The following is a 13,674-nucleotide window of genomic DNA, read 5'->3' on the forward strand; positions in this document are numbered from 1 at the left end:
CCCTCCCCTCCGAAGCAGCGGGGGGGGGGGGCGACGCTGCGCCTTATTTTCCGGCGTCTCTGGGGCGTCTGTGGAGGTGGCACCCCAGCGCCCCGCCCCGCCCCGATCTGGCAGCTGTGGAGGGGCGCGTGGGGGGATCTGCACGAGGGCCGAGGGCGCTGGGCGGGGTCGCAGCGGCGCGCGCCCTTGCCCCCGCGCGGGGTCTGGGCCTGCCTCCGGCGCCCGGTGACGCCTCCTCGGGCCGCTTCCTGGTGCCTGCCCGGGGCGGTGCGGATCCTCGCGAGGCCACGAGTTTGGGTGGGAAGGTGGGATCCGGAGCGGGGCCGCACCGGGGAGCCCCAGGCCCTCGTGGCGGGGGGCGCGCGTGGGACGCCTGCTCGCCGCCCTGGACGCCCGTGGGAGGGCGCGGGACCCGCGTGCTGCCGCCGCCCGGGCCCGTCGGCGTGGGGCGCCCGGCGCTGCTGCTGCGGCGTGGGTTTGTTTTTTTGGAAGCGGGCGGCCGCCGGGCCCTCCGGGTCTGGTGCGGGCAGCGGGGGCGGATCCGCTGCGCGCGCTCAGCCTCCGCCCCTCCTCCCTCCCCCCTGTCGGTGAGAACTGGTTTTATTATGATTTTTTTCCTCTTTGCAGATTTGCAGGAAGGATGTGAGAGCGAGGGAGGGAGGGAGGGAGGCAGGCGAGGATCCCGGGGCCGGGTGGGGGAGTCCTGCGTGTTATCGGCGGCCTTGACTCCGCCAGTTTTAAACTGGGGCTGGGTCCGAGGGGGCCTCCGGGCTCTGCTGTGCACGTGGTGGGTGGCCTGTTTTTTTCTTAATTTGAGGAGGGGGCAGGGCAGCTAGCCTGGCCGAGCGTGGGGCGCCTGGGCAGCCTGCTGCGTGGTTCGGATCTTGTTCTGCTTTGCTAACCCTGTGACCCCGGCGGGTTACCTAACCCGGCCGGCCGGGCCGCAGGCTTCCACACGCCCAGTGAGGCTGGGGGGAGTTTGCAGGTGCGCGGTGAGCACCGGGTGGCCTGGACACTGCCGCCGGGAGCTGTCTGTCTCCCCTCTGCCTGGGCAGGGCGCGGTGGGGTCTTTGCAGGGAGCGGGCCCTCCTCCCACCCCTGCACGGGCAGGTGGCCTCTGCCCACTGGACAGATGCAGACACAGCCTGGCCGAGCCGGGGCCTCCATGGAGGTGGCGGGGCATGGAGGGCGTCCCGCAGCTGTCTGACATCCCTGCGCCGCCCACCGTGTCCCTGCTTGGAAATTTACTGCTGCTGCCGGCGCCGGTGCCAGGGGAGCCTGTGCTGCCGGGCCCAGACGTGGGGGCGGGAGCCGGGGCCCAGCCCTGGCCGCTTCTCCTGAGCTGTTTACAGCCGCTCAGGGATCGATACTATTGATAGATACTATTGATAACTCCACGCAGACGTGCCGGGGCTGTCAGGCCCCTGTGAGAGATGGAGACCCCCGGGACCCCTCTGGCGGGGCGGCGTTTGGCCTGGTGTGCAGTCTGTCCTTTCTCTGTGAACATGAATTTGCCTTCGGCCATCCTGAGCTGGGGCGCCCACCTGCCAGTGTGTGGGGGCCTGCTGGCTTCCCCTGTCTGGGAGGGGGCATCCCTTCTTCTGAGTCCCCCCCCCCCCCCCGCCAGGCCTGTAGGGGGAGAAGTTGGTGCTTCCCTCCCAGGTGGGGGAGGGTAGCTGCAGTCACCCAGCCGGAGGGGGAGAAGAGAGCGGTTCAGGTCCCAGGGCGGAAGATCCGACATCAGTGCACCCTGGCGTGGGGGCCGAGCCTCTGCTGTGGGTGCGCCCCTCCATTTCTCTTTCATGTCTCACGCGCCTCCCGGGTGACACCTCTGGGACGCAGCTCGCGCAAGGGCTGGTAATTCCTGCTTGAGACGCCCCGGGGACAGGGCAGGGAGGCGCCGAGCCTGGACTGCTGGGGCCCGGCCAAGGGCGGCAGCGGACAGGGCCTCTGTCCCCCAGGTGGATCGGGGGGGGGGGTCTCCCCAGGGAGGTGTGCTCAGGAAAGCTCAGCTGAGCGCCACGGACAGGCCGGGAGGCAGGGCTCCGTCACGGGAACGCAGTGTGGGAGCTTGGAAACCGTCCGGACTGCAGTGAGGGCGACGGCCCTCATGGTGCGCTAGGGCCCGTGCCTGCTGGGGTCCTGGTGGCTCTGCGTGACCTCCGGGGGGTTGGTGCTGCTGTGGCCCCGTCTTGCTCTTGGTGGGATTGAGGCGCAGAGAGGTTAAGTGGCAGGTGGCGGTCTCGGCCTGGAGAGGGTGGGTGCAGGAGGGCCTGGGGAGGGGGGCTGGCCAGGGAAACGCTGCTTCCTATGTGGGCAGCACCTGCAGATCAGAGCCCTGGGGCACCAGATCCCGGCCGTCCTCCCCAGGGTTTGGGGAGGGGGCTGGTGCCAGTGGAAGGCGGGCCTGTCTTTGAGGTTTATCTTCCACACTCATGCAAATTTGGCGTTCGCCCTGGCGACAGGGCCGTGTTTATTTTGAAATGGAAACATGGTTTTGAATTATTGAGCTTGTCGTGGAGCAGCTCAGCTCTGGCTCCGGAAATCTCCATCAGAGGGGAGCTGGGGCCTGGGGGTGTGCGGGGGCTGGCTGCCGCCGGGGGACTGGCTGCCCCGGGGCCCCTGTGCGTGCGAGGGCGTGACCAGTCCAAGGTCGCACAGGGGTGGGCCCCTCAGCACCCCTGTCCTCGCCTGGGCCCTTCCCACGCCTGGCGTGGTCGTGCCCCAGTGTTTTGCTCCTCATCTCCTGGGGTCACCCTAAGCATGTGTCCGGGACTCCTGGGCCATGTGCTGTGCACCATCCCTGAGCGAGCAGCCAGCGTTCAGGCCCGGGCTCAGCCGGTTGCAGGGGGTTTGCTCGGGCTGGTGCCCGCTGCTCGCGCAGTGTGGGTGCCCTCGTGTGACCCGGGGGCTGTGGAGAGGAGTACGGGGCAGGGGTGTCCATGCCGTCTCTGCAGCCGTGAGCTGTCTGACGCAGGGCTCGTCACGTCTCGGGGCCTCAGTTTGCTCCTCTCTGAGATGGGGGTGCACCGAGCCACTCCCTGGGGAGCTGCCATTGCTGCTTTGGGGACCCGTTGGAGAGCCAAGGTTTCCCTGTTCAGGTGTGTGAACCCAGGTTGGCAGAGGTGGGTGCCCTTACCTCCTTTTTTTTATTTTTAAGACTTGTTTGTTTATTTGAAAGGCTGAGTTAGAGAGAGAGAGGGAGAGACAGAGAGAGGTCTTCCATCCGCTGGTTCACTGCCCAAATGGCCACAACGGCCGGAGCTGAGTTGATCTGAAGCCAGGAGCCAGGTGCTTCTTCCGGGTCTCCCACGTGGGTGCAGGAGCCCAGCGACTTGGGCCATCTTCCACTGCTTTCCCAGGCCATAGCAGAGAGCTGGATGGGAAATGGAGCAGCTGGGACTCGAATTGGCACCCATTTGGGATGCCGGCACCGCAGGCAGCGGCTTTACCTGCTACGCTATGGCGCTGGGGTCAGCGCCGGCCCTGTTTCTCCCTCTCGAAGGCTGCTGGGAAGTGCCTTGTGACGGGCACGGGTCCCTCCCTCTGCCCTTGGACCTGGCGGGGTGCTGTTCTGCCTGCAGTCACCCTGTGTCTTGGGGGTCCCGTGCAGCCTGGAGAGGGTGGTGCTGGGGATGGGGGCGGGGCGGGGGAGCTGCGCTTTCTCTCCAGCGGGGAGAGTGACCTTGGTGGTTCTGGGAGGGGCTACTTTGAGGTCAGACCTGGGTTCAAATGGTGCAGTCCGGGTCCCTGCCGTCCAGCGGGCGCCCTGCGTGGTGGAAATTGCCGTCTGAGGCCAGGCCATGGGGCGCGGTGGCTCCTGAGACTTGAACGTGACCAGCGAGGCAGCAGCTGAGCTGTGCTTTAATTTAATTTTAATGAAGTTCAGTCTCAGCGGCCACCTGCGGCTGTGGCCCATGGCTGCCGCGTCAGCCGGTGTGGGCTGCAGGATGAGATCGGCTCAGGGCCAGGGCTCTGGGCCTCCAGGGACCCCCTTGTGCGTGGTGAGCGGTGCTGGAGGGTGCGCTTCCCAAAGCCAGCCCAGGGCTGCCTCCTCTGCCGGCCGTCCACCTCCCCCGCCCCGTCCTTTCCCTGCAGCCGGCGGAACGTTCTAGATCTGCCAGCACTGGAGCTGCGAGTCGGGGCGGAATTTTACCTTGACTCAGTTTTGATGGATTCCAAGAGGCTCACCTGGCTGGCGGCTCCCACCTGTCCTGGGCCACTTGTGTGGCTGTGGGGACCCTCCCAGGCTGACCCCTCCCGGTCCACACAGCCTGGGTGCCCGCGCTGCACACCCAGTGGCTCCAGGCGCCTCCCGGCCTCCCTGGCCTGCGCCTGCACGGCACACCTGGCGCAGACCTGCTTTTGGTGACTCTGGGTCCCGACAGGGCGAGCGCGCCGTGAGCGTTGCTCCCCGTGGAGGCTGCCCAGCGAACGCTTTAGGGGCCCATGCTGCCTTTTATGGGAGGGGGCTGCAGATGGTTCTTGGAAAAATGGAATTAAATGCATGTGTGTGAGGAGTCTCCAGAAGTTAGAAAAAAATGCATATTATAGACGTGCCCGGGCGCCTGGCCTCCCAGGCTCTGTCCCTGCGGGCGGTCACAGCCCGTGGTCCCTGTGCGTTCCCCGGGAGACGCTCGGCGTACGTCGGCCTCGGACGGACACGTGTGTGTGCCCTGTAGAGACGCACTCCCAGACTCGCGCAGCGAATGCTCACGGCCCGAGTTGCAGCCCGCTCGCAGATGACCGTGGCCCACGTGCGGCCCTCGGCCGTGTCTGGCTGCCTCCTGTTCTCGTCTGGGCTAAGCTAAATCTGCTTTCTGCATTGAGAAAAAAAAGAGAAGAGATTTATGTATTTGAAAGGGAGAGAGAGAGAGAGAGAGCGAGAGAGTGAGAGAGAGGGAGAGAGAGCGAGAGCGAGCGAGCTTCCATCTGCTGGTTCCCTCCCCAAATGCTTCCAAGGGCTGGGGCTGGGCCAGACTGCAGCCAGGAGCCAGGAGCTTCCTCCGGGTCTCCCACGCGGCTGCAGAGGCCCAAGCACTCGGGCCGCCCTCTGCTGCTTCCCCGGGTGCATTAGCAGGGAGCCGGGTCGGAAGTGGAGCAGCGGGACAGGAACCTGTGCTTGTGTGGGATGCGGTCGCAGGCGGCGGCTTCGCCCGCGGTGCCCGGGACGGTGGAGCGAGAGAGGGGCTATGAGGTGCAGACACTGCGACCCCGGGTGAAGCTTTGTGCTCGTTGTCCGCAGAGCTGAGGGCTTGGGACGGAGGGGCCTTTCACAGAGACCCTCTGTGATCCCGAGACCCAGATGCGGGGGATGCTGGGGCCCCGAGAGGGGTGGGTTTGAAGGTCAGGTTGCCCCGGCCATTGTTCCTGCTGACGCCCGCTTGTGTCAGGGTGTCAGGGTGTCAGGCTGCTGCCCGTGGCTGGAGCTGCCTGGTGAAGGCAGCGATGCAGCTGCAGCGGGAAGAAGGGGGTGGTGAAGGCCCTGGCACCTTCTCCCCCGAGGCACACCCCGTCTTGAGCCTGCCGTGCAGTTGCCACAGCACCTGCTGTATGGTGCTAGGTAGTTCTCAGGAGTTCAGTCGAGACGCGCCTTGTTTCCTTTTTCGCTTTGACTGCTGGGAAGCTCAGAGCCAGGTTTGTAGTCTGCCTCCAGCAGTCACCAGTCTGCATTTTGGTTTTGCCTAGTCTGTCCCGGCGGCTGGTCGGTTTGTCCGTGTTTCTTCCCTGTCAGCCGACTGCCCTCTGGGTTGTCAGATGCAGCATTGGGGTCTTCCCAGTAGAGAGGGAAGGCACTTTGCAAGATGATTCCACCCACGTTCCCGCTGGGTGCTTGTGGGTGTGTGCCGTGTGCGGGAGGAAGCCAGGGCCTGGCTCCGAGGAGCGTCCTGTGGTCAGGGCCTGGGTGACAGCTGGGCAGGGTCTTTGGATGGTAGTGAGTGACTGGACGGGAAGGGCGGAGGGCACTGGGCCTGGGGGAGCAGGGCGGTGGCGCAGAGGGCGTTGGGGGTGGTGCTGCGGCTGTGTGCGCGCCCACCGCGTCTCCTTCCTCCCCGCTGCTCCTGCTGCCGGCTCAGAGCTTGGGGCCGCGCAAGGACAGGAGCAGAGGGAGCTGGGCAGCGGCTGTGGGCGTGGAGGCGGGCGCTGGTCTCTGTGCACCGAGGGCGGGGGTGTGTGTCTGCCCCGGGAGCCCCTGGCTGAGGCTCTCAGGGGCTCCGTGTCCTGGCCTGCGTCTGTAATTCAGGGCTTTTGGTCCTGAGGGAACCGTGGCTCTGAGCCCCCTTTCTCTCTCTCTGCAGAAAGCCCCTTGGTTTGCCCAGCAGGGAAATGGGTGGTGTGTGCGACGGCCGTGGGTGGTGGTGGAGCAGGTGGAGCAGGGGTGCCGGGCTCCACTGAGGCGTGGTCACTCCTGCAGCACGCGCCCAGCCTCCTCCCGTCTGGCCCCTGGCCCCAGAGCCCCATCCTGGGCTGCCTCCGTGAGTGTGGGCACAGGACCCAGAGTGGTCCCAGATGCCCCCCACCCTGCCGTGGCCCTCCTGGTCTCCCCCTCACCCCCGGGCAGTGGCTGCAGCCACAGCAGGTAGAGCCACGTGACCTCTGACCTTCCCCACCAGCTCTGCCCCCCAGTGCTGTGACCTCTGTGCACCGTGGGGGATGGGATCAGCCCGCAGGTCTCCAGGCGCAGGTGGATGGGGAGTCCATGTTTTCCTGGCGTCCCCGGGGGCCTCTCTGGGGAGTGCTCCAAGTCACAAGTCCCAGGGGCCAGGCCCCATGGGGAGGGGGTGCCTGGAGGCCCCCTTGTCCTCACGCTGAACCCTGCGGTGCCCGCCGAGACCTCCAGCAGTGTCGCCTGCGGTGTCTCCGTGGCCATGGCAACCCTCCTGGCACCAGGCTGCTTGTTAGGCTAACGATGCCGGGCCTCTGCCGCCAGCCCGGGGCCTAGGGGCTGCCATTCTGTGGCTCCAGCAGGAGCCAGGGGCCTGGGTGCTCCGTTAGGTGCTGGGGCATGGAGGGGGCGGCTCCTCCTCTGCACACCTGCCGCATACACCTGCCCACGGCACGCCTCCGCCCGCCATCCCCACCTCCTCCCACCTGCGCCCTGGCCCAGGCCCCGCCCTCCCCACACCCGAGTCCACTCAGCTCTCGCGCACTGCCCTCGGGAAGAGGCCTCGCAGGCAGGGCTTGTTAGCTGAGGTCAGCCTGGGTCGCCGTGACCGGGGGCCTTTCAGGAAGAAGACAGACATGTGGGGCAGAGGTCGCGGCGATGCAGCCGAGCCAAGGAAGGCCACGGGCTGCGGGCAAACGAGGCCTGGGCTGGGTTCTCGCCCGGAGCCTCCAGCAGCCGCCTGCCCGCGTCTGGGGTGAGAGAAAAGTGCTGCCTCCGCTGCCGTGGTCCCGTGAGTGGCCCTGGAACCCTGGCCCAGCTGCATCCTGGCATCGCGCTGGCCTTTGGAGCCCAGCGCAAGGCTGTGTCCCCGTGTCCCGGGTACACTGGGGCCTCCTTGCCATTGGAGGGCCCCTGCCCTAGGGCCTTTGCATCGCTCTGCCCAGGGCACTGCTCCCCAGGTGTCTGTCTCAAACCCTACTCCCTCTCTGTGAGGTCTCTGCTCACCTCCCTCCCCCCTCCCCCTCCCCTTCTCCCCCTCCCCTTCTCCCCCTCCCCTTCTCCCCCTCCCCTTCTCCCCCTCCCCTTCTCCTGCCTCCCCTTTTCCCCCCTCCCCTTCTCCCGCCTCCTCCCCCCCTTCTCAGCTGTGGTTTCACTTGCTTGTCTGACTGGGGTCCGTCACCCCTGCTGGGCGGGGGTTCCCTGCTGTGCCCTGGGTTCCAGGGCTGTGCTGGGCACGGCTCCCCTCCCCCGCTCAGGCTCCCCAGTGCCTGAGTCATGGAGTGTCTGACACCTTTCCCTTGTCCCTGGGCCCCTGCTGCTCTCCACAGACCCCCCCCCCCAGGTCTTGGAGCCCGAGCCGGCTCTCCCCTGACCGCAAGGCAGGGCCTCGGTTTCCCTGTCCACCCAGCGGCCGAGGTCAGGTTGTGGGAGTGGCGGCCACGTGGCTGGCTGCTGGCGTGGAGGGGGCGCTGTCGGTGTGGTCACTGCATCCAGCTTCCCTTCGTGTCTTTGGAGGGAGGTGGTGACCCAGCTGCCTGCGAGGGACTTGGGGCCTGCGTTCCCATGGGCACGCAGCCTCTGGGTGCTGCTCCCTCCTGGCCCTGTTGCCTCCCCTGACCCCAGGAAGCAAGCTCTGCAGGGCCCGGGCCAGCTCTGTCTTCTGGGTTCAGATCCCTGGCCAGTGCCAGGACAGCGAGCGCTGGGGCGCCCTGTGTCTCCCGGTACAGTTCCGTGGCTCTGTGCCTCTGGGAATGGGGGCGTCTGTGTGCCCTGCCCCCGGGGGCCCTCGGTGGGCTGTGGAAGGTGTGCACTTGCAGAGGGTGCCCGTGTCTTGGCTCTGGGCAGGGCATGGTGGGGGTGCCGGCTGGCTTTCCGTCCTCATTCGAGCCTCACGGTGCCCTACAGTGGTCCGTTTCCCTGTGCACAGATGGGGAAACTGAGGCACGGTGGTGGTTGGTGCAGGGCGTGGTCGGCAGCCTCTTCCTGCTGGGCAGCTGTCATGGGCAGAGCCTGGTCCATCCTCGAGTCCCTCCCCCTGGACCAGGGGCATTTCCTGGGCCCACCCTCCCCGCCCCGCCCCAGCCCGTCCCCCCCACCCCGGGGGGCTCACCTACAAGCTCCCAGGCTGCGGCTGGCTGTGCCTTGCGGGAGGCTTCTCCGTGCTCGGCTATAAATAGCAGCCGCAGGGCCGGCAGGAAGCCACGTCTGCCGGTCTGCTGTGCGGCGCTGCTCCCGGTGGCCAGGCTGAACCGGCCGCGGCTGTGCCCCTGGTGTTGCTCTGCAGGTTTGCTGCGTGACCTCGGGCTCCCGCCGTCCTCGCTGGGCCCTGGGGCCGCCTCGGGCTGAGCCCTGGTGGGGGGCGCCCAGGGCCGGAGCAGCAGGTGCTTTGACGCCAAGATGGGGAGCACGGGCTGCAGGGGGGTCTTTCAGGGCAGCGAGGCCCTGACTGGACGCCAGGCTGTGGATGAGGGGGACTGCCTGGCAGTCCAGGACCGGGAGGAGGGCTGGGCGAGGGCCCTGTGCACTGGAGACCCGGCTCCGCCACCGGGCTGCTGTTGGTTTTTTCCAGACCTGTGAACTGGAGTGAAACCACATCCGGGATCCTGTGCCAGGAAGGAGGTGCCCAGGGGAAGGCAGTGAGTGGTGCTGCCCGCCGGCGTCTGTAGGGTCGCGCGCTGAAGCTGCTGGTGCCACGAGGTTGTTCAGGAGCAGGGCTTGCCCCGTCCCTGTCTGCACCGCCCTGGGGCCCCCTGGCTCTGAGACGGGTCCTCAGCTGCTGTTGGGGGCGGGCGCTGGCCCTGCCACAGACATCCCCCGCAGCTCTGGGTGGTCCCCGACTCCCCAGCCCCTGTTGGCCATCTCCCTCACCTCCGTCCTGGCAGGCACTGGCTGTGCTGTGAGCGCCGTGGTGCTGGGGCTTGGGACACGCACGCAGGAGTGTCGCACCGGCCACGCCGCCCCTGCCCAGGCTTCTGCCGGCGTCGCTGGTGGCCTAGGGCGCATGGATGTGGGACAGCATGGACTCCAGTGGTGCCTTCCGTGTGCCCTGGGGTCGTGGTCGAGTGTGCGACGTCGGGTAGGGTGGCGGGACCGCGGCTCACCCATCGGGTCCTTGGCACTTGCAGAGGGGACTCTAGGGCCCTGCCGGATTTGTGTTCCCGTCAGAGGTCGGCTCCTGCAGCCTTGGGGACCTGTAGTCACCACAAGGCGACAGACCCAAGTCTGCCCTCGTCGAGGGTGGGGCCTTGGGCCTCCTCGGGGCGCAGAGCTGGAGCCTGTGGGGAGGGCACAGCGGCCCCCAGATGCTCTGAGCCCGCGGCAGAGGGGCGTCCATGGGGCTTTCCCTGGGCTCTGCGGGGCTTGGTGGAGTCGTGGCTGCCCTCCCGAGAGGAGGCAGGGGGGCCTGGACCTGGGACGCCGTGCTGGCCTTGCGGGTGGAGGACAGGGCCGCAAGCCAAGGACTGCAGGCGGCCTCCGGATGCCTCCAAGGCGAGCAGCCTCTGGCAGGAAGCCACCCAGCCCGTGCCCTGATGGTAGCAGACGCCGACCCCAGGCTGTGACCTACAGCCACCTGTGACAGAGCCCATTGTCCCCGAGCAGGACACGGGCGTTGAGGCCGCCACTGTGCCCCGGTGACTTTGGAACTGGGCGACTGTTCAGTTTTTTTTTTTTTTTTTTTTTATGATTGACTTATTCGGAAGGCAGAGTTACAGAGTGAGCGCGAGTCGGCCTCCATGCTGGTTCACCCGCCAAATGTCCAAGCGGCCAGAGTTGGGCCAGGCCGAAGCCAGGTGCTGGGAACTCCACCCGGGTCTCCCACACTGTGGAAGCTACTCGAGCCCTTGGGCCCTCACCAGCTGCTTCCCAGGCGACTTAGCAGGGAGCTGGATGGGGTGAGGAGCAGCCAGGACTCCACCTGGCGCCACGTGGGATGCCGCGGTCGCAGGCGCCGGCCCCGGCTCAGTTTCTTGACAGACGCAGAGGAGAGAGGGGTCCTCACATCCTGTGCTTGGGAGTGCGGAAGAGGCGACAAGGGGGGAAGAAGGGAGGTTTGTGTCTCCTTTAAAAGCGTTCTTTCGAGTCCAGGGGGACTCCTGGCCCCAGCCACAGCCAGGGAGCCGCTGTGTCGCCGGCGTGTTGCTGGGTAAACCATGGGCGATCCTGCCTGGCGGACCTCCGTGGGGGCAGGTGTTCCCACCTCGGGCAGGGCCGCTGCCTCCCTGGCTGTCCTGGAAAAGGGGAGGAAAGCGGGCCCGCCTCCTGCCCCAGGGCCCTGGGCCTGCGTCCAGGAACCTGCAGCTGCAATGCTTCTCCCTGCGGCGAGCCCAGCCGGGAGGCTCCTGCGAGGCTGCTGGGGGGAGAGGGCCCCGGACGGCGCCAGAGCCCTGGGAAAAGCAATCCCAGTGGCCTCAGGGCGCCCGAGCCCCTCTGGAGGCTGCCACCTCTCCTCTGGGCGTGGGCTTTTCCTGTGCCCATGGCTTACGCTGCCACGGGCCTGGGCTAACTGAGTGGCTGTGGCAGCTCTGAGGGGAGCCGACTGGGGTCGGTCAGCTTTGTAGGTCAGGGTGGTGGCGTATCGACAGCTTTTTATATAATTCCACTCAGTAATTTCCCTCTGCAGTGGTCGGACAGGGTCCCTTCCCCCTCCTGCCTGCCCCACGTCCTTGGCCACCTTCCTGCATCTTGTGGCTCTGTGCCTCGGTTTCCCCTCACGCAGGGGCTGAGACCCGCGTCGCAAGCCGCGGTTCCTGTGTCTGCTATCAGCGCTGCTGCTCTTGGGCCTGGGAGCACACGCGGGGGTCCTCCCTGGGGACGGCCACTCAGGCGATGCCGGTGTCTGCTGGCCCGAGCACCCCTGGGTGTCCACGTGCCGACGCCACGGGCGCTTGCTCCCGTCTCCACTGAGGCGCGGCTCCCCCTGCCAGGTCCCCGCCCGTGGGAGCCCCGGGGCTGGCCTGGCCTGTGGTTTGGCAGCTGCCTTACCAGAAAGACGTTTTTGGTTTTTGAAGAAGCAGAACAAATGTGTTTTCTATGTGTTGGGAAGCGAAGAAGCAGAAAGCCTGCATGTGAGAAAACAAAACAAAACAAAGCCATCCAGCCACGTCCCTGCCCGCCCGGGCGGGAGACTGCCTGGTGCAGGTGGGCCCCCGGGAAGACTTACAGGTCTGGCCTTGGCCTCCCTGGAAGTGACCGTGGTGGAGGAGGTTTTGGACCCCACGTTCTAGGCCTGGCAGGGTGGGGGCAGGGTCGGGAGGGGGAGCCCTGTGTGGGGACGCCTCCCTGAGCCTGTGACGTCCCCTGCCCCCAGCAGGTGTCCCTGAGCTGCCAGCCCTGGTGCAGGGGGCGGGGCCTCAGCCTGGACACTGCTCACCCTGGGAGGGACTGGCCTGCACCCCGGGCCTCTGTACCGTAGACGCCCGTGGCACCCCTTGTGGCGACAGGAAGTGTTGGGACGTTGCCCACCGTCCTCTGGGGGCAGTCACTCCCCACCCCCACCCTGAAGCAGCCAGAGGGGCCTGCCAAGCAGCCTGAGCTGGTCAGACCTGTTGTGTGCCCTGATGCTGCAGGAAGTGCCTACTGTGTGCACCTGGGGCTGGAGGCCAGCTCCTGCCTCCCTCTGCCTTTCTGGGACCTGGGCGAGGGGTCCCCTGGGGGTTGCAGCTGTGTCTCCTCAGGCCTTGACTTCCCCATGGGGGGGGGTGGGATCCTGGTGGCACAGGCCTCTGTGTGGTGGCATGCAGAGCCGGGGACGGGAGCAGGGAGCCCGGGGCACTCTGCCGGTCCTGTGGTGTGGGGAGGGTCTCCACCTTTGGGGACCCCCCTGCCCCTCTCTTGCCCCTGAAGAGCCGGCTCAGCTCAGCGAGATCCCTGAGGGGATTAAGTGGGTTCATTTGATCCTGAATGTGAACTTGAGCAGGAGGCTTATCTCCTCGGAGATGAAAGCCCGGGGGGCCCCTGGGGCCGGGAGCCACCTGGCCTCCCCTCCCCATAGCAGGAGTTGTCTGCCCCCTTGGCTTCCTGCTGTGGCTGTGGGGAGGGGCGGGGGAGGGTGCTCAGGTGTGCACTCTTCCTGTGTGTCTGACAGTGGCTGCACGTGCCGCGTCGATTCTCTCGTCCCTGCAGTCTCTCGAGCCAGCCGTGGCCACCGCTCTCCCTGTGCCGTGGGCAAGTCACTGACGCTCAGAGGGGTTGTTGCAGCCGCCTAGTGCCGCCCGGTGTCCAGGCAGCCGGCGGCGGCACTCACTCTCATCTTTGGCACGGAGCTCCCGCCTTCGTAGGGCAGCGTCTTTCCTAGGACGAGAGGGAAGTGAGAGTTAGAGACCCGGTCCCACTCGGCACCAGGAGGCGTGGTCGACGTGGCACCAGGAGGCGTGGTCGACGTGCGGGAGTGAGATCAGACATGGGGGCGCAGTCGCAGGCCAGCGTTTGGGCTGGTTTTGCTTTTTACGTTTTTGTTAGGGTATTTGAGAGGCCAGAGACAGAGGTTCCCTCCTCTGGTTCACTTCCCCAGGGGCTGTGACGGATGCGGCTGGGCCAGGGCGTGAGCGGTCACCGGGAACTCAACCCAGGTCTCCCGTGTGGGTGGCGGAGGCCCAGCTGCTTCCGTCTCCACTGCCTCCGGAGTGTGCATTAGCGGGAAGCTGGACTGAGGAGCGGATGGGGGACTTGGCCCCAAGCTCCCCCCTCGCACCTCGGCCACTGGCCAAATGCTGGCCCCGGCAGGTGCTTTGAATGGGACTTTTGGGGTGAAGGCCCCTGTAGACAGGGTGACCACAGTGGGGGTCTCTTCCCTGTACTCTGAGAGTGAACCCCAGGTGGGCAAAGAGCTCCTGGGCCCTCACCCATCGCCTGGGGGGGCTCCAGCCCCAGCTACACCCCCACCCTCGCGGGGCTTTTGCATTGTTGTTGCACCTAACCCAGAGAGTGGCCCGGCTGTCAGCTGTCTCCTTGCCACATTCCCGTCTCAGCTCCCACGGCCCCTGGGGGCCTCCTGAAATACCTAGAGGAGTCAGTATGTTGGGGGGCTGGAGAGCAGGCCAGTGCTGGGGCCCCGGGACGCCCCTGTC

At 66.7% G+C, this 13,674-nt stretch overlaps 1 protein-coding gene across 5 annotated transcripts in view; it reads left to right on the plus strand.

Moving 5' to 3' along the window:
• The window catches only part of NCOR2 (nuclear receptor corepressor 2), a 160,757-nt gene that overhangs the window by 1,384 nt on the left and 145,699 nt on the right, over nt 1–13,674 (plus strand). The gene's annotated exons all lie outside the window — the stretch shown is intronic.

Source organism: Oryctolagus cuniculus, chromosome 21, assembly GCF_051225735.1.
Source record: "Oryctolagus cuniculus isolate XC-2025 breed Fujian yellow rabbit chromosome 21, ASM5122573v1, whole genome shotgun sequence".
Lineage (NCBI taxonomy): Eukaryota > Metazoa > Chordata > Mammalia > Lagomorpha > Leporidae > Oryctolagus > Oryctolagus cuniculus.